Source organism: Bombus pascuorum, chromosome 5 (assembly GCF_905332965.1).
Source record: "Bombus pascuorum chromosome 5, iyBomPasc1.1, whole genome shotgun sequence".
NCBI lineage: Eukaryota > Metazoa > Arthropoda > Insecta > Hymenoptera > Apidae > Bombus > Bombus pascuorum.
Window position 1 is genome coordinate 9108018 of NC_083492.1, and position 22939 is coordinate 9130956.

Sequence of the window (22939 nt, forward strand, 5' to 3'; positions counted from 1 at the left end):
ATAGATAGTACTAAGTTGATGTGATATAAATCATTTCAATTTTTAATAAAACTATGAAGTAAATTGCTTTTAATTCTATTTAGATATTTAAAATATACTTTATACACAATAAAACAATTTTTTACTTTCAAAATACTACGAATATTAAAAAGATAATAAACAGCCACTAAAAATACTGATTGACTGATTTTTTAATTAAAATTTCTATTAGATCTCCTTAGATCTCTTCAAAATCACGTGTGACCGTATTTACAAAAGAATATCGATTTAGGGCTAATACTTATGTACACATACAATTATCGACAAATCAGATTTCTACGAAACTAGTAATTTTTAACTTCAATAATTAACGATGTCTTTTACATATCTTCTACTTGGTAACATATTTATAAAATTATAATAAAACAGTTATAATAAAATAAAAGTGAATTAAATTGTTAAAAAAAAGAAAGAATAATTTTGTTTTATAATCAAAGTAAAAACATAGAAAAGCCCTTGAAAACTTAATTTTCTCGTTAAAGATATAATCGTATAACTTTAAAAATGATAAATTTAAAGTGAGACCATCATTGTCAATATGACGAATTCTAGTAAGGTGAACTTGGAACTTTTCCGATCTTTTAAAGAGAAGTACTTCTTCGTTAATCACTACACGAACATTTGAAATATAAATTCAAGGGTGATTCACCATTCAATGTAGGATACTTCATTAAAATCTTCAATTTTAATAATGACCAAAGTGTGAGAATAATCATTCCAGCCTATGCCTTATATATACTTCCCTAATATCTTCTTCATTTTCTACTTGCTTAATGATGTCCGTCGTTATAATTATTCGAAGCGCAGCACCGTGAGATATAATTATATGTCGAAAGAAATGCGTCGCGTGCATGAAGAACTATTAGGGCTGTTGCCTATAACGTCGAAGATTTTTAGGCGCGGTGAAAAGGTTCGCTGAACTTTAATTTCAAATAGAGGCTAAATCTTTCTCCCTTCGGCTTTTCAATACCTTTCGAGTATCGAGACTATTGTTTCAATGTTTGAATAGATATGAGGATTTTAGCACTTGAAGTATTCACTTTTCTCCTCTTTCATTATCTTTTATTCATCAAAATCATACTAATGTTTAATTACATATCATTGTTTTAATTGTACAACTGAAATATCCAAAGTACTTACACATAATTATAAAATATGTATATTTTTTGTTTATACTTTTTTTTGAAAGTACAACTTTTTAATAAAAATTTACTTTAAGATAATTCTTATTTTTTGAAAATAGCATAATTGTTTGGAACACATTTATTATATAAATATGTTTAATTAAAATTTGCATGTTTATTGTATATGTATAGTTAAATCGAATTCTCTATAGGTGAAAGTCGTCGACCCGGAGAATGTACAAAAGCCATCTGGACACGATAGGAACAAGATTCATCTCCGAATGACACGCTATATACCCTTTTCGCTTGGTCGGTAAATGCTAGGATCGGTGTTACCCTGCATACCAAACGGTTTGATATCGACGAACAAAACGCTATGAATCTATAGAAAGAAGTATTCCGAAGATATTGAAATTTTCTCGAGCGTACAAAGATGTATCAACCGTATGGAATTTAAATCCTGTTTCCCACTCGCATTGCATCTTATTCGTCCGAAAATATTTCTCGGTTTTCTTGAGAATGCTGAAATATTGAAACCCACAATACCGTGATTTTTGCAACGGTATTTCAATGATCTCATTCCACACGCTTCATACTTCTTCTTTTACGCAACTTTCATATAAATTGTGAGTATCATTTCTCTGAATAAAATAAAATTTATTTATTATGTTAGTTGCATGTTGTAAAACAATATATATGTTATTTTACAGTAACTATTCTGTTATTAATACTGATATTACGTTATATTATCAAGACATATCGTATAAATTGCAACTGCAAATAACAGTTGATTCTGTTTACAAAAAATTGTAGTTGAATCTACAAAATATAATGATAAATAAAGTCCAGCGAGTTTTCATATTACTATTAATTATCAATTTTTCAAGCTATCGGTGATCAAAATTAAACACGCGCATATCGAATTCGAATACATTGCATTGCACAGTCTTTTTACGCAGTTTACCGTGGCGTGTATACGCTTCAAACTTTTATCCAACTTTTATATACCGGGTGGTTAAAATTATCCTTCTTCTACTGCAGGTAAACTAACCAATCATTATACCTCATCATCTTTACGCTTAAATTTTATGCTTTAAAATTATGTCAAATGTCAACTTGTTATACTTAACGCAATTAAAAAAAGCATTGCAAAATTCTCATTGGATCATTGAACATAATATTAAATATGAATCGTAAAGGCGAATCAAAAATAAAAAAGAAATAAATAGTATCCTATAATATTCTTTGGAATGCGTTAATATTTTCTAAAGGCGGTAATATTTATTTCTCGCGGCGAAAAAGAGATCGAAGAAATGACAAGTATTTCGAAGTCACCGGTTAGATGACGAGGCGAGGGAAGGGCCCTAGCTCTCAAAGAGCGTGGCTCGCCGAGCGAGGCGTTCCGAAAACCTGTAATTACGGACCCGACGTACATCAAGCGGTGCCGCCAGCCGCCAGCCACCAGCCGGCGAGGTCTGTGTCTTCCGTCTCCCTTTTTGCCTTTTTCTCTCCTTCATCGCTTTCCTCGTCTTCCCTCTGCCTTTACCTGCGGCCGTCCCGTTCGTGCCTCTTTCTTTCTTCCTAACCTCTTCATCCTTGTCCGGTGCACGTTTGCTCGTTCACTCTTCCGTTTTCTTTTCTCTTTTGTCTTCTCTTTCGTTCTTTCTGTCCACTTTGAGCGGCCTCCCGCTTCGACTCCGACAGCGGTCCACCTTATTTGACCCTTCCCCCCTATACGCGTCCAAAGGACTCTCCGATTCCTCTTTTATTTTACCCTCTTACTTTACTTACTTACTCACTCTCGGTTTCTTTCTGCCTCTCCACCGTTTCTTCATCGTCTCTTTCTTTTTATCCGCCTCTCTTCTCTGCCCTTCTCTTCTCTTCTTTTTCACATCTTAGATTGCTATGTCGGCAATCGCGCGGCTCGCTACTTGGAATTATCCGAAAAACAGAGTACAGCAGGAAGGAAAGAACGAAGGGAGAAGGAGAAAGGGAGAAGAGACGATGAGCGACATTTCTCGTCTCTTCTTTCCTCGTTTCTCTTCTTTCTTTGTTTCATTTTCCTCCTCAGCCACGTTTCTTTTTCTTGCCTCCCGTTCCGTCACCTTTGATTTCGTTGCAAGGTTCGTGCACCGAAATTCCACGAATTTTCTCTGGTCCTCCTTGGTACCTTGCAGTGCCTTCCGCGACTTTTCGTCGCTCCGTCGGTAACGTTGGTACCAACGCAATACTAGAGATGTAGTATTTCATGCATTCGATCATCTCTTGAGAAAAAAGATCTGCCGCGTTTAAAAAGGGCAGAGCTTTTGAAAGATATTAGCAGGGTTTAATAAGATACCGGCAAATTGAAATGATTGGTTGGAAAAGCAGAAGCGCAAAGAAATCTGAGTACGGCACTGGGCAATCCGAAGCTCCTCAAACGAGAAAAGCACACACGGCGCCCATTCAGCTAACCCTTTCAGGCTCTCTCTCGTTCCTTCTCAGTACCTGTAAGTTTTCTACCAACCCACCCAGTCATCCTCCTCATGCGTCACCTTCTTCCTCCTTCTTCCACCTTCGGGTTTCTCTAGCTATGTGCTTCGACCTCGGGTAAAAATCTCTTTTACGCGCTCAACCGAGGAACTCTGTCTCAGACGACTCTATGCTTTTCTTACGACCACCATTTAAATTTCCACATGGCTTTACAGAGTATAATTCGAATTTTTTATCTTTCTCGACATTTTCGTTCGCCCTTCCTCCGGTCGACCTTCGTTCTTTCCATGTAGCAGTTACAAAACTTTCGTTAACACGGTAGCGAACAGATTTCTCCCCCTCTATTCCGATGAAATTTTATGAAAACATTTCGGAAAAGACAGAGTTCGAAAAATAGAATGAATTGAAAACGTACCGGGGAAAGGTTTATATATTTTACTCTACTGTGAGAAAATGTACGAAATCTGATGCTCTACGAATTATGTTCTACTTTTTCTTTCTTTCCATCACACTATTTTATATTAGACGTTAGACGTGAGTACAAAATGTGTACAATTAAAATTAAAATGTAATATAATTAATGCTTATATTGGCAAAATTACTAAAAGATTAATTTATTAAATTAAGTTGACCAAAGCATTGTGTAATTAAAAAATTTTTATTTTTAATTTCTAATATCTATAACACTAATTACAATTGATAATAAAAATTCAGTTAGTTCTACGGACAGCACTTAATACCGAAGAATTGTGACCAAAAGTAAAAAAAGACAAAGGAACGTGAAATGTAACTTGTAATTTTTACTTTCAAAAATCATTAGTAAAATTTTTGTTATAGATAACAAGTGAAGCAGAGTTCGTTGAGCGGAGTGCCTACGTTGCCACTCTAGACCCTCACGTTGATTCGTTAGCTTTTTGCCTTCACGAGCTAAGGGAAACCAGAAATTAATTTGGGAGCTCGTCATTACGACTAAATAAAACGTCCGTTAGAAGTACTAACGCGTTTCAGAAATCATGTAACGTGTCTCGAACAAGATTAAGAATCAATCATGTTCAGGAAACACGCAAAAAGATTCGCGAGTTTTATGCTTATTTGCAAGTTTTTTCGCAGGTGACATTTTGCTTTCCTTTCTTTAAACTAAACCACTTTCGCTATTTAAATGACTCAAATTACCACGAGACTTTCATAAAACGAGTAGAAATAAAAATTCGTGTAAAATAAAGATAAGTTCAATACGAGTATATAATTTCATTTCCAAGTAAGCTTTCCCATCTATCAATCTATGAAATTCATGCCCCCGACACGTGGAAATCGAATGTCAATAGGATCGGTACGTCAGGGTTGCTCAGTAATCAACATCCAGTAAAGAAGCGAGATTTCTTTATCAACAGAATCTAGAGGTATGTCTCGACAATAACTCGGAAAAGTGCATTAATTTCGATTCCAATCTCATACCGACGCACATTGACTCCCTTTAAGACTAAGATTAGAAAAAAAAAATCATTCATGCACTCTAACCTTAAATCATGCAACGTTTCAAGAGCAGACCGTAGGTACGACACACTATAATGTCCAACGTGTATATAACTTCTCAGAAGTGTTAGGCACTGTATATTTTAGTACTGAGTATCTAATCCAATTATGGATTGACAATTAAATAATGAAAGTACTGTTATCAATATTGGGACGGAAATGATCCCAATCAGTCAACGTTTCAAGAGCAGACCGTAGGACATATGATACTGTCCAATGTATATATGACTTTCCAGAAGTGTTAGGCATTGTATATCTTAGTATCGAGTATGTATACGATTATGGATTATCAATTAAATAATGAAAGCAATGTTATCAATGTTGAAACGGAAATGATCCCGATCAGGCCATAAACACGGCTTCTAAAGTCTTTTGAAGTACCGACAAGGATTTGTTGGTGAAAGACCGAGCGGAAACGGTCAAAGGCGTGTCACCGTTATCGCCAGATGACTTTATGTAGTGGTATTATGCCTCGCGAGCTGCGAATCTTTCAAAGAAACTTCTAAGGGACCGCTCGGCCGGCAGCTACACCGACCGTCGGTCGTCGACCGTCACGACCGCTGCGACCGTCGACCGCCGACCCTCGACCATCGACTTAGGAGAATGTTCACTGACGTGTCAAGATTCCTCGTCGCCCCGCCTTTCTCTTCTCAATTCCGATTGACCTTCATTCACCTCCCCTCTCCCTCTCCTCACAATTAAGTATGTGCTTTAGATTATTCCGACCAGACAGATTATTTCGAGACGGTAAATTTTTTAGTTTTAATTGAAGACAAAACGAAACATCCTTTTCCTAACCTTAAAATTTTCCGCTTTGAATGAGGAATTCTTTGTATTAATTGGATTGTGCATGAAATTGTAAGTTATTTAAAATTTAGAAGTGATTTCCTGTTTTGACGTAGAACAATGAAAATGGTTATATCAATGTCTTTTTAATAGTTAAGATTACACAAATACTCACGAAACTAATATTTAATAGGAATACATTGTGAGAAAGGGAAAACTTGCGGTTGCATATTTAGAAAATAAGCCAGTATTAAATTTTAGAGTAAATTTAATATGAAAAATTAAAAATGTAGCTTTTTTTATTTAGGTGTATATTTTTGTCTCTGAATGGTATAATAAAATATAGTATAATAAAATCAGTTGAGTAACTGGATTTTAGTAAACAAAGTACAAATGGAGTGCGCGCGTTTATAGCGGGTCGCTTGGCGCCATTTTATTGCCAACATTATAAAGCTATTTTAAATAATAATACCTTGTTTTCGGAACGACATGTCGATATATTTTCTTCAACGAATTCTTTTCGTATTCACTTTCTGTAAAATGTATCTTATACATTTTAATTAATATGCATCCGAAACAACCACTTGTTTGTGTCACTCGAACAGTTCACGTGTTACACGTAAACATCACCTGTGCCAAAATGAAACTGTCCATAATTGTACGTTGCATCCAATATCTTAACAAAGTGCCCATGGAAAAATCACACTGAAATTTGTCACGCACAATTTCGGATTCGAAAGTTCGTTTTTATCGCGAACGACATCTGACAGGATGACGGGGAAAAGTCAGTTTCACACACCCGCTTGGAGCAATCGGACAGGAACTAGTTTTCAAATGATTACACTGTGCACAGGAAGTCTTAAGAGCGGAATCGTCCAGACAAAAACATTCGAATCTCGAAGCATTCGTGTTTTTGATAGTTCGCTTTAATGTGTTTCCGCACTTATCTTCGCTTTGTTTATGCTTGCATATTTTACCGCGTAAGTAAAACGATACATGAAAACAATATGCCATTGCCGTGTAACTAAGAACTAAGCCAAATCTGCTTTATTTCTATGAAAGTCGATTAAGTTTTATCACACGTAACGTAAATCACAGAACTGAACACTATTCGCAAACATCGATAAGAAATTGAAGACTGAGCCGCGTATGGTCGGTGAAAAATCACAAAGCTTCTGTTGGATGAATCGTTCGTAAGAATCGTGCCTGTGTTTCCAAAACATTTTCATCTGAATGAAACCCATAAAACGTGCCACGCATGGCTCTCGCAAAATATCGAGTTTATGTTTTGAAGCAGACTCGTAAATCGTGTCTGTGTTAACATCGTTGACATTACTAACTGTTTCGATTTTTCTTCAACGTATACGACCCATTAAACGAATAAACCTTTATTTGAAGCGAACAACGCATTTTTCGCAGATGTATATATTACTCCCATAATCCTCCTTGGATACGATATTTTTATAATCCATTACGATAAACTGCTTTCAGAATTAAGCTTGCACAGAATTAAGAACTCTATTGAGATTTTATAAAGTTTTACAGCTTCGAGAAATGGTAGCAAAACAAACGGTTAAGTACGCAAAGTTAGATTATAGATCGATGAAAAGTTCGAGCGATTGTATAGATGTGTACTCTTCGATTGCCGACTCAAAATTTTATTCCGTGAAATCTTTTCGTTCGTACCGAATCAGTGAAACGAGCACAAAAACAGGGGCTGAAGGAACGGCTCGGTTGAATGTGAATACGACAAAGGATGCCGAGGAAGACCTGTGCCCCATACAACGTACACGGTAAGACTGAAACTACACAGTGACCGTAGAGCCAAGGGAGAGCGAGCATTACATATCTCTCTCCCTTGTCTTTCCTTCTCGCTCTTATATCGTTCTTCTTCGTCTTCTTTTCTTCTTGCTCTGCCACACCTCCCTTACGGCCACAACTGCCTACCGCCCTCTTTCTCTTTCTCTTACAAAGTCTTTCCCTTCTCCTTGTCCCCCTAGCCGGCCCGACCATGGTGGACGTAGGACAAAAAAGTGGTAGGGTCCAGGTATAAGGGCAAATTCTGAGTTATATATACCTATCCATACTTTAAAACTCGCACGGAAACGCGAGAATTTTCATAAATTTAAACAAGTGGTTAGCTGTAATGATGAGGCCAAACCATATCTAAATTGTTAGGTTTCTATCGGTAAAAAAGGCCCGAGCGAAATAAGGTTGTTCTTTGGAGTCGCAGAAGTTGGTGTTATTGTTGAAGTACCATTACTAGCACGATATTAGCAACTACGTTAAAATTTGATGGTGAATTTGTAAGTTTGTTATAAAATAAAATGTTTCGAGTATTTGGTCATGTATGAATATGACATTTGTCTCTTAATACTTGTGATTCTTGTCGTCAATAGAAGTAATTTTGAAAGTTTATACACGTAAGAAGATGGTATTATTCATATGTCCGGCTATGTTGTATTGTTGTAATAAATATAATGCAACAAATTGCACCTTTAAACAATCTTAAATAAAAACAGAATTACTCTTTGATATCGTAAATCTGTTATATCTTTATTGTAATAATCGTTTCATTAACAAAATTAGCGCCATATTAAAAATACAAATCGATAAATGGACGCCATCTATCGTTATCGAGTTTTATTACTATCGATTCGATGCCATGATCATATAATTAGTTGAACGTTAAGGTAATAAAAATCTTTGTATCGATTGTATGATTGTAAAAGCAGACTAATTGAATTAAAAATATAAATAAGATACATCAATACATGAATATAAGAAGTATTTTATGATTCGTAAATATTTGTTGGAGAATTGAATAAATTAAATGTTCAGTTAAACACGTAAAGACCATGTTGGAGAAGCATAAGTAAAATCGTTTATCGTCAACCGTTGTCTAACCCAGACGATCTCTTTAACTTCGTGTTCAATGAAATTCGATTGAAGTCGTTGCCAAACGACTACTTCCCTCCAGGTAAATTACAAGCCGACGCACTGATTTATCTTATCCAGCCGCTTTAACCACAGATTCGTCGTGACGTTCCACGTTCAATACATAACGACAACTATTTTTCTATTTCCTCTTCGCGTAATGGAATCTTCTCTAACATCATTGATAAAACCTTAACATTCTTAACCCCCTTATATTTTACCTTTTCATTCCCATTTAATAATTCGAATAAAACAGAACGCCGAAGTCATAATCATAATTAAGCTGGGTCCCATCGATAAAAACGTCTTTCACGACTTTCTTATCTTCCCGTGAAATTCGACTTTGTACGGTACTCTAATTTATTTAAATTAGAAACAATCGCGAATTTCAGTTTGCCGACGATCCGAACGGTTTAATGGAAATAAAATCATCGACGATAACCGAAAAAAGGACGAAGAATCGGCAAGGCGAGGGAAGAAGAGGAAAGAAAAAAGCAAAAAGGAGGAAAGAAAAAATAGAAACAGAAGGAAAGCGGCGAGAAACGGTCTACCGAGCCGGCGAAAGAGAGAGACGGGTTACGAAAAGACCATTTGCGAGCAAAAGTGAGGAACTATATAGTAACGCATCGGTACCACTTGCACAAGGCGAAGCGAGTGAGACGCAGCGATACGGCGTGGCGGAACAAACGAGAGAGAAGAAACGAACGTACGTTAAAGAGAAAGAGAGAGAGAGGGGAAGATACAGAGAGAAAGAGAGAGAGAGACAAAATGATAGAGAGGACGGCGCGTAGCGGTGGGGGAAGAAGAGGGAGAATTACGATGAGAGGGTATAAGAGAAGGAGAATCTCCGTTTGATCTCGCCGCCGCACGCGATCCCACACACATGTATGCATGTTTCTGGCCTCTCAATATGGATTCGCATGAATGCACCAACACATCGCGCCAGTTAAAATCTCTCTTCTCTCTCACCTTGCCACACAGTCCTGGGTGCTTTCGATCGACAGTGCACAGCCAGGGCACTCTGTTGCTCTTGGATGTGTATAATAAACACCGTGCGAGCCAACTCAGCCGAGTCGCCTATAATTTCTCGCGGAAAATTATATGTTAATGCGCCCTTAATGGCGTCGTTCGTTAACGGGATCGTTGTACAAGCCCGAGGGATAGAACCGTGCCGAGAGCGCAATTCGATTCGCTCGAGCATGCCGCGAGCAGCGCGCGAGTCGTCATTCAACAGCCTCGCGGTCATAGTTTCTTGTATTGCCTTTTCTTGTCGAATATACACGGGTATATACATCTATACACATCATGCGTATATGTGTATATGTACAATTCTTAGAAAAATCTGGGCGAATATCTTTAAAATTGATATTACAATTTAGCGCGCGCACGCGCATGCGCCTTCGTTCGGGATGTGTTTATAAGCGCCCTGCCATTACTCAATGACTGTATTTCCGACTTTGGATAGAAAGGCGACTTTTCCTTTCCTGTTTAATTATTAAACGGTATTTTTTCACGACCGGTGCGGATCTTAGGTGTAAGGTTCTTTGAACAACGATCGTCGTCGTTTCATGAGAATTATTTCTTTTAGAAGCTTTGCTACGCTTTTGCCTGTGGATTGGGTGTTTCGTAGTTTAAACGCTTCGTATCGGATTAACCTAAAAGATCAGTGACGGGTTCCGTTGCGACTAACTGCTTAATAGCACATTAAAAAAAACATGAAACTCTTATATATCCCAAAGTAGTAAGAAGGAAAACAGGGAATGTTCACTTTTAGTGATCTCGCATATGTATAGAGTTATTTTATTAGTGAAAACATTTTATCAGAAATAATAAAATTTCATACGTAACAAGCGGGTAAAGAAGAAAATATTTAAATATCAGTATAACGACTGCTTCTTTTATTTCAGTAATAATAGAAGAGAATATTTTGTTTCAGTATCTTATACATTTTAATTTGAAACAAATTAAAACAGCATAAAACAGTTATTCTTCTTTACTCGTCTTTTTGGTACCTAACAGAAGCCTAAACCTAATTTCACTGAATCTACCTTTCTCTACCAGATGTAATCTACTATGCTATTCAGAGTTTTCAAATAGAGCATCAAAGCATTCAAAGCTCTTCGATAAATCTATTATCCTTCTTCTAACGATCCAATTGAACTCCAAATTTATTATCAGGCATTCAATAGTTGAACGCGACGTGTTTCGAACATCGAACACATTGCCTCGTACGATACCACGCGTCACGTCCCTTCTGACCATCATGATGTGGCATCAGTACCAATAATTATGTACGATACACAAAAAGTCAGAAGGTTAATCGAATTCATATGCGCAAAAAATCATTTTATTTCGCAAAACGGGGTGGTCGAAGGGAAGAGCTCGAACTATTCATTCGACCAATATGAACAGTTATGCAAAGTGTTTGCTCATCGGTATATCGCGGTAAGAGGATAAAACAACGATACGAGCCAGTCAGGGAAGCTTCCTTCTCGAAGTTAGTAATGCTCATGACTGTTTGATCGGCCTCTTCGGACGGGGAAAAGAATTTCCCGTGGGTCCACAGCAGTGGAACAAAGTCCTCAAAGAATGAAGATCGCCCAGCTAAAAACGTGGCAAGAGAAGTGGCGCCTTTGACCCTCATTGTCTGCGCTCTTTGCCCGTCGCATGCACGGACTTAAAGGACTCTGTTTATCTTTTTCGCTTTCTTCTCTTCCCCTCTGTCTCATTCGCGACAATACATACATACTCTCCTTCCCTCTTCGCGCCCTCAGCCAGCCCGTATACGCGTAACTACACTCCACGGTGCCCCGTCCCTTTTCCTTCCCCCGTGCTATCAATCATTTTACGTGTAATTCAATTTCCTGGAATAAAATCGATACTTGAATATTTGAGCCGTTCGATCGTGCCAGAGAAGAAATGGACGTTACCGCTTCAAAGCAATTTATTGTCGACTTATTTTTCGCTTATATTGTATGTAATTTGATACTTGACTATAAAGAGGCAGTTTCTAAGAGGAACGGAACATTTCGTTTTATTGTTACCATGTCGTAGAGAATTTTAGAAGCTGCAACATTTGAGTACATTTAATCGTAATACAATTGGAATAAATGAATGTACAGCATTGAATATAATAATTAGGTGTATTTTTATGGCACGCATGTTACTTATGATACTTATAGATGTCTCATATTTACACATCATTTACGTATAAACTTATAAACTATTTCACATTTGACGGTACAGACGATGCAGGCTGACACACTTGACTTGCGCATAAAACACCAACTAACATGTTCCATTGATGTAGTGTTGCAAGTAGTCGAACGAAGAAAGTAACGTTTCTTTACGATGATCATTACGATTTCTTTACAACGATTCGGAAGCCTATTAAAAAAAACGTATTCGTCAAACAGTCCGAAGCTAACAGCGCAATAAGAATCTCGGATTTCCAGCTTGCCTTGCATCAAAGAAATGCGCTCTAATTGTATGTGACAGAAAAATAAAGAACGGGAGCGATCACGCGTTTTCATTGTTTCCCTTTTTCTTTTTTTCGCTGTCAGCCAGTCTGCACGTTATCCAATACTCGCGCAACCGATAGACTAACGAAAATCTCGAATAACTGAATCAGACGTTCGCTTCTTACATAAAAAGCCCTGTCTCATTCACTCGCCGCGATATATCTCGCCTATGCTTGTGCACGAGATGTACAATTGCATGTAGATATATTCTGTTTTAGAGTACTTGAGCCGTGATGGCACATCGTATGCACCGATGTATCACCGATGATACATTCAGGCCAGGTATACAGTAACCTCTTGGTCGCACGAGAGATTGACACACAAATTGAAATAAACGAACCGACGACACCGAGAAACTGAATGATAAAACGGCGATGGTGAAAGAATGAGAGCAGAAGTAGCAGAGATGGAAGGGGCCACAAACAGTGAGAACAGTGCTACAGACAATAGAGACAATTATTGCACACACAGACGGAGGAGATGATGGATCAAACGCGGTACCATTTCGGCGCCCCTTTATCTTCTTTCACTTATCTTTCCTTCTCTCCTCTTTCTCTACCATCCCCTCGCTTCCACCCCTGCTGAACCGCTTTCCTTTTTTCCCCCCGCCTCCCTCCCCCCTTATCGTAACACGTTTCGCGTTTATTTCGCCTTTTAGACTGTTTAACTTTGATACCAGGCACATGAGGAACGCGATTTCAACACGCTTATCGTACTACCCGTTCTACTCGAAATTAACGAACAGAAAACACGCCATTTATATATAATACTTAATACGTTTAACACGTTGATTGGTACAGTGGTCATCGGTGAGCCACGTTATTAAATCTTTTAGAACGTTTACAGCGAGATAAGTTTCTACGAGAATGTTCAACAATGTGAAAGATAGTAGATTATACTGTTAGAAAAAGGCGCGTAAATATAATATTTCGTAAAAATTAAACGTTACTGTGTAGTATATTTCTATTGCGGCTGCAGCGGCAAAATATATGAAATTCACGTGGCAGTCAATGTGTTAATGAAATACCGCGGATACCGGGAAGACGGTTCTCGGTACGTTTTAATATGTAAAAAGTAAAGTAAATAACGAAGTTGGAAGTTTTCAAAAGACGGCGCGCGTTTAATATAAATGCGTGTACGTTGACTCTTGGGTATCATTAGATAAACTTGTATGAATTTTATGAGTGTTAGTAATTGGCAATTAAGTTATATTAGTTATACGATATTAACTTTATTTCTTGGTTCCGGTTCATTTTCATTTGTCAACAATGTTTAATAATATGTATTTCCCTTGAAAGTATTAATTAGCAGTAAACTGAATTCTTAAGAAGCTTGGGACGTAGTATATAATTACGAATTAAAATGACTGCGTAATATTTAAATGCTCGCTTATACGAGCGTCATTAGATAATTATACTTTTAGAAATTATTCAGAAATATCGTATAGAAAAACAACGTTATGAGATAATTAATACTACTCCAAAATGAAGAACTTCGATGAATTCTCTTACGATACTCATAAATCATCCAGAAGCGCATATTCCAAGAAATAGGAAAACTATGTTATGGAAGAACATCTCGAAAGAATTAAAATTACCGTGAAAGTATTCAAAGTATTCATATATGATCGTTCATTTGAACATTCAAAGTAAAGTTAGTTAGTAACTTTAATTAGTATTAACGATTGTATTATCAATTTGCCATTATAGAATATCTAGAAATGTTTTGGAAGAAAACTAACGTTATACGAGAATCTCTTGAAAGAGTTAAAATTGCTAAGAAACGACAATGATTAAAGTCTTCCTCTGTATAGATTCTCTTCCATTACCTTGCCACAATTCATTCGGAAACGTTCCATGGAAAGTAATATTATTAGATTGCGAATACGTATGCAAATTCATCGAGCACAAGAAAAAGATAGCCAAAGATTTGTTTCACCTATTAAATATTATAACAAGTATCACATACTTTGAACATTTGATATACATTCGCAGATCACATTCGTAAATTTCACATAAATGTGTAAAGATCTACGTTTTTAACATCATAAAAGGAAATTGCTCTAAAAATGATCAACGTTGAACAATCTCTTTGTTGAACAAATTTTCCTACTGGATTACTTTAATACGAGCCATCGAGGGAGAAACCCCACGTGGTAGAAAAGCGATACGATGAAAGAATAGGATTACTCGGATGAATGGTTCCTCGAGATGAAGCAGTGGCAGACACCTCTGCGAGGATTACGAATCGCAAGATTTAAAGAGTTATTTCAGGTCATAGGGTTAAGTGAACTACACTGTATAAAAGGGAGCAACGCATGAGCCACCCTCTGTTGTCGTGGCGCATACACAGTTGTGGGAATCCCCTAGCGTGAACCGAAGATTGGAAAAGAGTGGGCGGAGACCAGTTCGTGATCGTGCCGTTTGATACCACGTGCTCGCCGGTGGTTAAAGCACAGGGGAAACTTTACGTTCTCTCATTTTGATATCAAAGCCGTCCCCCCTTTCCAAGGAACTTTAAATCGATGTTCTTTGACATTACAAAGCTTTTGCCTCCGGTAACATCCTCCTCGTCGCCCTGGCTCCTCCATCTTCTGTTATTCTTAACTCTTATTTTTGTATACTACTCTCCTTTGCGTGCGCTGAAAGTGACTGGTAAAAGCTTTCACTTTATTGCCGATAATTGCAGAAGAGGGAAGGGTCGTTGTTCAAAGAAGCTTGTTAGATGCAATAAACGAAAGGTCAGGGAGACACGATCTTTTTTTCGTTCAGACCTACCAAGTCTCATGGCCTGTGTAGTACACGATCATTAACATTTATTCCTTCTGTTTCCCGGGAGATTGTAATCGTATTAAACTACAGCCGATACGATTGTTCTTCCTGTTCGGTGACAGCTCTTCCTGCTGGAGTGACTCATATATCAACCTATCTAACATGTACACTGTGACTCACTGATATAATGTACGAGGTAGAAAAGTTTATAACCCACTTGTTATATTGCAGGTATTAGTTGGGGACTTAACTTCCTACTCGCAAGCAGATTGAGAGACCTTCGTGCAAAATAATTTTGTAGAAACCTTGAAGGCTGGTTGATTCTATTTACAAAAATACTCTACCGTAGGGTAAGGTACTTGTGGTTAGAGCTGGTGTTAACTCCTTAAACGTCGGGAGTGACACAACAGTGAAATTATACACGATACGTAACAGTTGAAAAATAAAAATAAAAATGTATCATGTGAAAATATATTGCGAGTGAAATGTTATGTTAATGCAATGTTTGTTATTAATCGGAATAAAAAGGAAGGAGTCAGGAGAATTTTCAAGTTGAAAAATAAAAATAAAAAAGTATCATGTAAAAATATATTGCGAGTGAAATGTTATGTTACTGCAATGTTTGTTATTAATCGGAATAAAAAGGAAGGAGTCAGGAGAATTTTCGAGTAATTGTTAGCGAGACTAACACAAAATGTTAACGAAGGCGATTGATAGATGTAAAGAATGGAAGAGGAAAGACGAGTATAGCGATGGTGTTAGTGAACGTAAAGTAGCACTGTGCAAAAGACTATACCTGGCACGATTATAAGCGCATACAAAGGTATCGGAGTCATAGCAGACGTCACATTAGAATTTAAAGATCCATATGCACCATGAATTACAAGTAGTTGAATGCAATTCGCTATTCTAATAGAAAGATACCGTTGGAAATGAGATACGACGTAACAGTGAAACGTTATTCTTGTACTACTGATACTTTAACATGTACTACTGGTACTTTAACTGAGCAAACACACAATTGCAAACGAATGAAATAAAAATTTACTAAGTCCTAGACTGAACTACTTTCACACAACTCTTTGTATTTCTAAGGCGTTAATAAACGCAAGGAAACACTGCCACATAGAACAGTTTTATTCTTAAAAACTAAAGGAGAAAATTGTTTCACCAACAGACTTCAAATAAAAGTTAAGACTGTAAAAGAGTGGACTGAGTTTCGTTTGCGAAAAACTGTTTTAAAATATATTATTCTTAGAAGTCATCGAAACAATCGCGTAAATTTCGCACTGTTAACAAAATTCGTTAAATTCCAAGAGTTCTCGTTACTTTCAAAATATCAATGAGAACAAAGGAGCAACCGCGACAAAGAACAGTTCCATTCTCAAAAACTAAAAGCATAAATTGTTGTCAGGTACCTACGTCTTCCCAACGAAAACGTCTCTTTGAAAAAGTGAAACGATGTAGACAAGAACTGTAGTTTCTTGGTAAACGTTCAAACATTTATTTCTATAAATTATTACCTTAAAAGTACCTTAGCTCTAATTACCCTACTACCATTATCTCAAACTTGCTAAAAAAATGAGATAAATTAACACGTTGAAAGCCATGGGGGTCACCGGTGACCGGCACACCAAGATTAGTATAAATAAATAATTTAAACAATTGTCAATTGTTATACATTTTTTATTATTATCATCGTTACTACAATGGTGTGGCGAAATTAATGCAGTATGAAACATACAAAAATAGTTTGATTTATATATGAAATATAGACATATTATGTGCGCTCTTCACCAGCTTTTACCTTAGTGAGCAATTATCGTAAGGAACGTTTCGACTTGAAAGATATTTGATGGTAATTAAGGGCCTTATCAGTAAAGTAACAAATGTAACAAAATTAAATCTTGTAAGGGTGCTTTAGGATTATTGTCTCAAGGATCCCAAGTCCGAATAAGTATGATCGAGGAATGGATTATGGTTTATGGTAGATCCTGGGACGTAACAACATAGAACAATTATTTAGCGAAATTGTACTACAGCGACATGGGGGTCACCGGTGACCTCGGTGAGATAAATTCATTAACGATGATTATACACGTAATATATCTCTTGTAGGTAATATTTCAACATTATATGTATCGCATAATAAAACATTCATCGTGGCACCATGGCTAAACCTTGTAAAACTGGCATGACATTCAACGTGTTAACCGAGGTTTAATTTAAACGATTTAAATTTGCCAAAAATCGTCTAAACTGCAAGTTTAAAAATTTCCCAAGTTATCGATTAAAAACAAGAGAGCAGCTGTAATGTGAAACGATTCCATTCCTGAATACCAAAAGAGAGTAAATTGCCAGGTGTCTATGTCTATCCAGTGAAGCTTCAAAAAGGGAAGTGGAAAAAAAAAGAAAAAAAAAAAAAAAAAAAAAAAAAAAAAGAAAATATCAGAATCGTAGAAGTAAACCGTAGTTCCCTTGTGAGTAACAATGGGAACACAGGAGGAAGACCGAGTGAAAGAGGCAAGGGAAAGATGACAATATTAAGAAAGCTTACAGAAACGTTCGTCGTAAAGGTTTATTGGCGTGAAGGAGTTGTGGAGCGTGTCTACATCAAAGGCGACCGCTTCTGAACTCTCTATTCCCTTTCTACTTGAAACCTCGCCGTCATCTCGTCACCACCTCCACTTCTATCAACTACCACTGACGTCCATTCGCTCTGCCAAGGTTGTGCACGCAACCAGACACCCACCCCCAAATGTGTACCCTAGGCACATTCACCACGTGCGAGTTCCTGCACCGGTGGTTATTAACATCCATTACCATCTCAAACGAGACGCATTGCGACGCACGATCGAACTTCCACATCGATTTCAAACTGGTATCTAAGAAACGGATGTATTATTCTTCCATTTCTTCAAGCTACGTTTTAATTGTTCGTTTCCTCGTTCTTGTGTGTGAGTCCTCGGGCTTGGAGAAGTCTTTGAGAAGGCTAGAGGCTACTTTGAAATAACAGATGAATATGTAAGTAATCGGTGGAGGATGAAGACTAATTCTTCCGTAGTATAATTAGAACTATACGTTTTGGACGTCGGCATATGCGTCGAAATTATAAACATTTATTTCCTCTAAGATGAAGATAAGGTAGGAAAAGATTCTGCTATGGAGATACCACACATGTAGCGTAGGAAATGAAAGTCTATGGCGATTCACTATGATGATATTCAAAGAATTTATTTATCCTAATTACAGTCTAGGTTATTATTATGTTTTATCGTATTGTATTACACCATTGGTAACATTCATTGATAAGAACTATCAAGATTTATATAAGTGTGTAAGGTCTAAACAGTGCTCATTCAGATCAACGTTATCATGATCAATATATAGCAATTGTCAAGTACAATAAAGAAATGTAAAAAATGCTCGTGTTCTTAAACTTTCACGAGCAGTGTGTACAGTATAATTACAAGGCTCAAATAAATTGAAGGATTTTATTGAGATACTTAACACGTTGAATACCATGGAGGTTATCGGTGACCGGCGCACCAAGATTAGTAGAAATACATAATTTGAACAATTGTCATTACTTATAAATTTTGTATTATTACCATCGTTACTACAACGGTGTGACGAAATTAATGCGGTATAAAACATATAAGAATAGTTTTATTTATACATGAAATATAGATCTATCATGTACTAACATAGAAAACCCCGCTTTTACCTTAGTGAACAATAACTCTAAGGAACGTTCCGACTTGAAAGATGTTTGCTGTCAATTAGGGACTTTGACGGTAAAGTAACAAATGCTAAATCTTCTAAGGATCCTTTAGGATTACTGTGGGTCCGAATAAGTATGACAGAGGGATGGATTATGGTAGATCCCAAGACGTAACAACATAGATCAACTAAATAATTAAACTGCTAAATATTAAAATATTAAGATGATAAATAGCAACGCGAAGAAATAATATGAGATAATTGATAATCGCAAAAAATAAGTGAATCGAGCGAAATTGCATTATAGTGCCATGGAGGTCACCGGTGACCTCAGTGAGATAAATTCATTAACGATGATTATACACGGTAACATATCTCTTGTAGGTATATTTCAACATTGTATGTATCGCATAATAAAAAATTTATGGTGGCGCCAAGGCTAAACTTTGTAAAACTGGTGTGGCATTCAACGTTTTGAAGTTACATCTCGTTTGAGAGTGAAATTATACCAATGTTTATAAATGTCTGTTATGATGTCGAGTCTGGCAAATTAACGATAGTATATCTGATAATTACAAGACTTGCGAATTATTTCTATCATTGTACTTGCGAAGGAATATTCGTTTTGGAGTATTTCTCATGACTGAGCTTATTGGAGTACTATATGTTCCGATATATTATAATTGAATTATTCGTATTTGTTTGGTAAGTCTAACGGATAATTGTGCTTAATCTGTAGGAACTACTCGGATTACCCTTTAATTATCGGTTAGCCTAATGTTTTGTAAACTTATTCAATTTGGAACGAAGTAATTAAATCAGATGATCAAGAGTTAAGCACCTACGCTCGATCGTTACGTAGCCATTAACCTCAAAGCTCAACGAATTTTCTGTGGAATAATATTTTAATCTGGTTGCATTTCCGTATCGTATAACAAATAAACGCGATTAAGATAATTACTGCACGCTTGGAAAAAAATGTATAGATTGGTTGAAGAGTATTATACATTCTTGCTTCAGCCATTATACGATATAATACATTAATTAAGAGCGAGCTAAATCACGTATTTCCCATCAAACCTCCGCCACATATTCCATTAACACTAGCCAATGAAACTTGCCACTGTTTTCAGCAACAGTGATTCTCATCATGTTTCCCATAATCATTATTTGTACCTACATGCTGATAATCATTTATTTTATTACCGAATTTGTCAATCTTCTTAACGATAGAGTTTTAGATAAAAAATAACATCAAATTGATGACCGATATTGTCAAGATATTATATATCATTTTTATCATAGCACTTGTAGAGAAATATCTGTTTTGGAGTATTCCTCTTGATTAGAGTTATTGCGGTATTATATGCTCCAATAATTAAAATTAACGACAGTAACTTAAGTTAAATTTAACCATTGCTATATTATTGTATCATATAGTACTTCAATAACTTTAATCACCAGGAACACTCCAAACCGAATATTCTTAAATTACTAAAATATCCTACGATAATTCGCCAAATCTCCAACTATCTAAATAAATAACGAGGCAGCCTAATTAACTTCGGAATCAATTGCAACTAATAATTGCAATCTGGAAAATAAACCGAAAGAAACAAAAATTAAAATCAACCTTCCCTTCTCCATCGGATCAAGTATCTTCCCAAACAATTTCCCAACGATACAGTAACAGAACCAGGAAGTAATGGTGTCTTAATTATTCGCCGCATTTATCGTGAACTGTCGTCAATTACGGAAAGAAGTCCAGGATAATGGGCGGGGGGAGGAATCGAAGGAGTGGGAGGTAGATCTGTAGAGGGAGGGGGAAGGACTCACGTCGACTTCAGCGGATTTTATCGGTTTTTACTGAATTATTTATAAAATCTCTGATTGATATTCACGATTATCAGGAGGAGCCCGCGCTCTCGCACACCCGTAAGCATATGTATTGTTTTGATAAAGAAAGCAGAGGTGGAAGGGATGGGGGTGGGGGGGAGATCGCGCGTGTAGCAGAATCATGTACCGCGAGAGAGAGCCCGCGGGAGACGAGAGGACTCGCGCGCGGCGAGGTTTTACAGGATGAAAAAGGAGCAGAGTAAATGAGAGAAAGAAATATAAAACGAGAGGAAGAGAGAGGGAGAACGAAACGGACGTGGAACCGGAACGATCGCGGAGGCTCGAGGGAAAAAAGGTAGGGCACGGAGCGAGGAACGAAACTGCGACTGGCAGAAAAGCTGGTGGAACGACTCGAGAAGAAAACGCACGGCTGCGTTCGGTGGTGGGTACCGTCAAGAAAGAGAGCTCGATTCGTGAATACACGCGCCCCGAGACGCGCAAAGCTCTCGTGGCTAGAAGCAGAGTGAAAGAGAGCGGGAAAGGGAGGGAATAGGAAAGAGGAAAGGAGAAGGCTATAGAAGGAAAAGAGAGGGATACAGTTGATCCCTGTGAAAGAAAAAGGCGGAGGAGGGAAAAAGAGACAGAAACAGGGGGGCACAGCAGAGACGAGAGGACGGTAAGGAGAGGTAAACGAAAGAAGGAGAACAGGAAGGAAATAAAAATCCAGGAGCGGAAAAGGGATCGACAAAGCGATCGGAGGGAATAAAACCAAGGGATCCGGGGACGTAAACACCGCGGTGTATTTTGGAGCGGGTGATTCTCGGGTGTTACGCACGAGGAAATCTCCGTTCGTGTTATTTCTTACTTCGCTCTTCTTTTTTTTCTCTTTCTCTCTCGTTTCCCGACGTTCTGTGACTGTCGACGTTTGCGACGGCGACAGCCAAACATCGCGAGTTTTGATCTTCTCGGGGTATATACAAAACACAGCCGAGTTGATACACGCGCCTATCTGTCCTGCCACAGGAACGGGTCACACTTATAGTATACAGGAAAAAAGGCTGGAGAAGAAAGAGTAGAAGTTTAACGTGGTAAAGATTGGAAGGAAGAAAAGGAGCAGGAAAGAAGACGAAATAATAAGAGGATAGAGAGGAAGAAAAGCTGGGAAGAGAAGAGCAGAGAAAGCGAGCGGTGTAACGAATAAGAGAGACAAAGACAGGGAGAGGGATTTTAAGAAAGGAATCGCGGTGCTCTCGGAAAAGAAAAGACGGGGCCAGTGGACTTACTCGGTATATCCGACGGTGCTTGTATTTGCTAGTGCCGTGATGACGATGCGTCTCTCCGGCGAGACCTCTGTTTCATCCTCGAAAATGTCAACTATCGACGAAAAAATGGTACGGGCTGAAACGCAGACACATCGTACCTCTCTTTCTTCGTCCTTACTTTCTCGCTCTCTCCTAGCGACGACGATGATTCGGCGTGAACTCTCGACACTTCGACACGACGCACACACGCACCACACTCACGGCGAAATATATACACACCGCGCCGAACGACCGTAACAATAATGGCGTGTTGACACGGTGGAGGCATGCAAAGTGTTTCCCGATCGTATCGAGTAAACGGGGATCACAATGAATTCACGATGAATCAAACACTACACAGCTAGGCATTTCGCGGCTCGTCTCTCAGGCACATCTCGGTCGCCATCGAGATCTAACACGAGTGCGCGGGACGCGCACTCTTGCGGCCTCTGACTAAACTTGCCCCTTCAAAGACCGGCCAATCAACGGGCCGCATGGCCTATGCCCTTGCCGCGAGCAGTCCTGTATCTAGTTGACGCGCCGTCATTCATTCATCTCCAAGAACTTTCTTTTCACCTAACTCTGCGAGAACATGTTATTTTCGGTAGAGTTTTAGATCGGTATAAATCATTCGTTTTGTTATCGATGTGTTTTAAGGGTTGAACAACTCGATCGTCAATTTATTTCACTGTTTCACGGTATTGCTAATTAATGTTACTACCGAGAAACACGCACACAAATGCACGTCTGTACGTAGTCAATGCATCAGCAACAGTCACGTACCTAATTGATTTAGCGCCTCCTTGCTCCAAAAATTTCGTAGCAATTTTGGAGTATATATTTTTAATGATCGATTAATTAAAAAAGATACAATTTAATATTGTCTTGAATATACT

General features: G+C 37.7%; 1 protein-coding gene across 6 annotated transcripts in view; it reads right to left on the reverse strand.

The window, feature by feature from the left end:
• Positions 1-22480, reverse strand: part of LOC132907243 (axin) — a 30585-nt gene extending 8105 nt beyond the window's left edge. For 4 of the 6 annotated variants that reach the window (XM_060960149.1, XM_060960148.1, XM_060960147.1 and 1 more), the window contains exon 1: positions 22026-22479. The gene's annotated coding sequence lies outside the window, so the exon portion shown is untranslated. Of the gene's footprint in view, positions 1-6426; positions 7392-22025 lie in introns of those variants that run through there. The other 2 variants (XM_060960145.1, XM_060960144.1) reach the window with 2 other exon arrangements.
• Between the last annotated feature and the right edge of the window lie 459 nt (positions 22481-22939).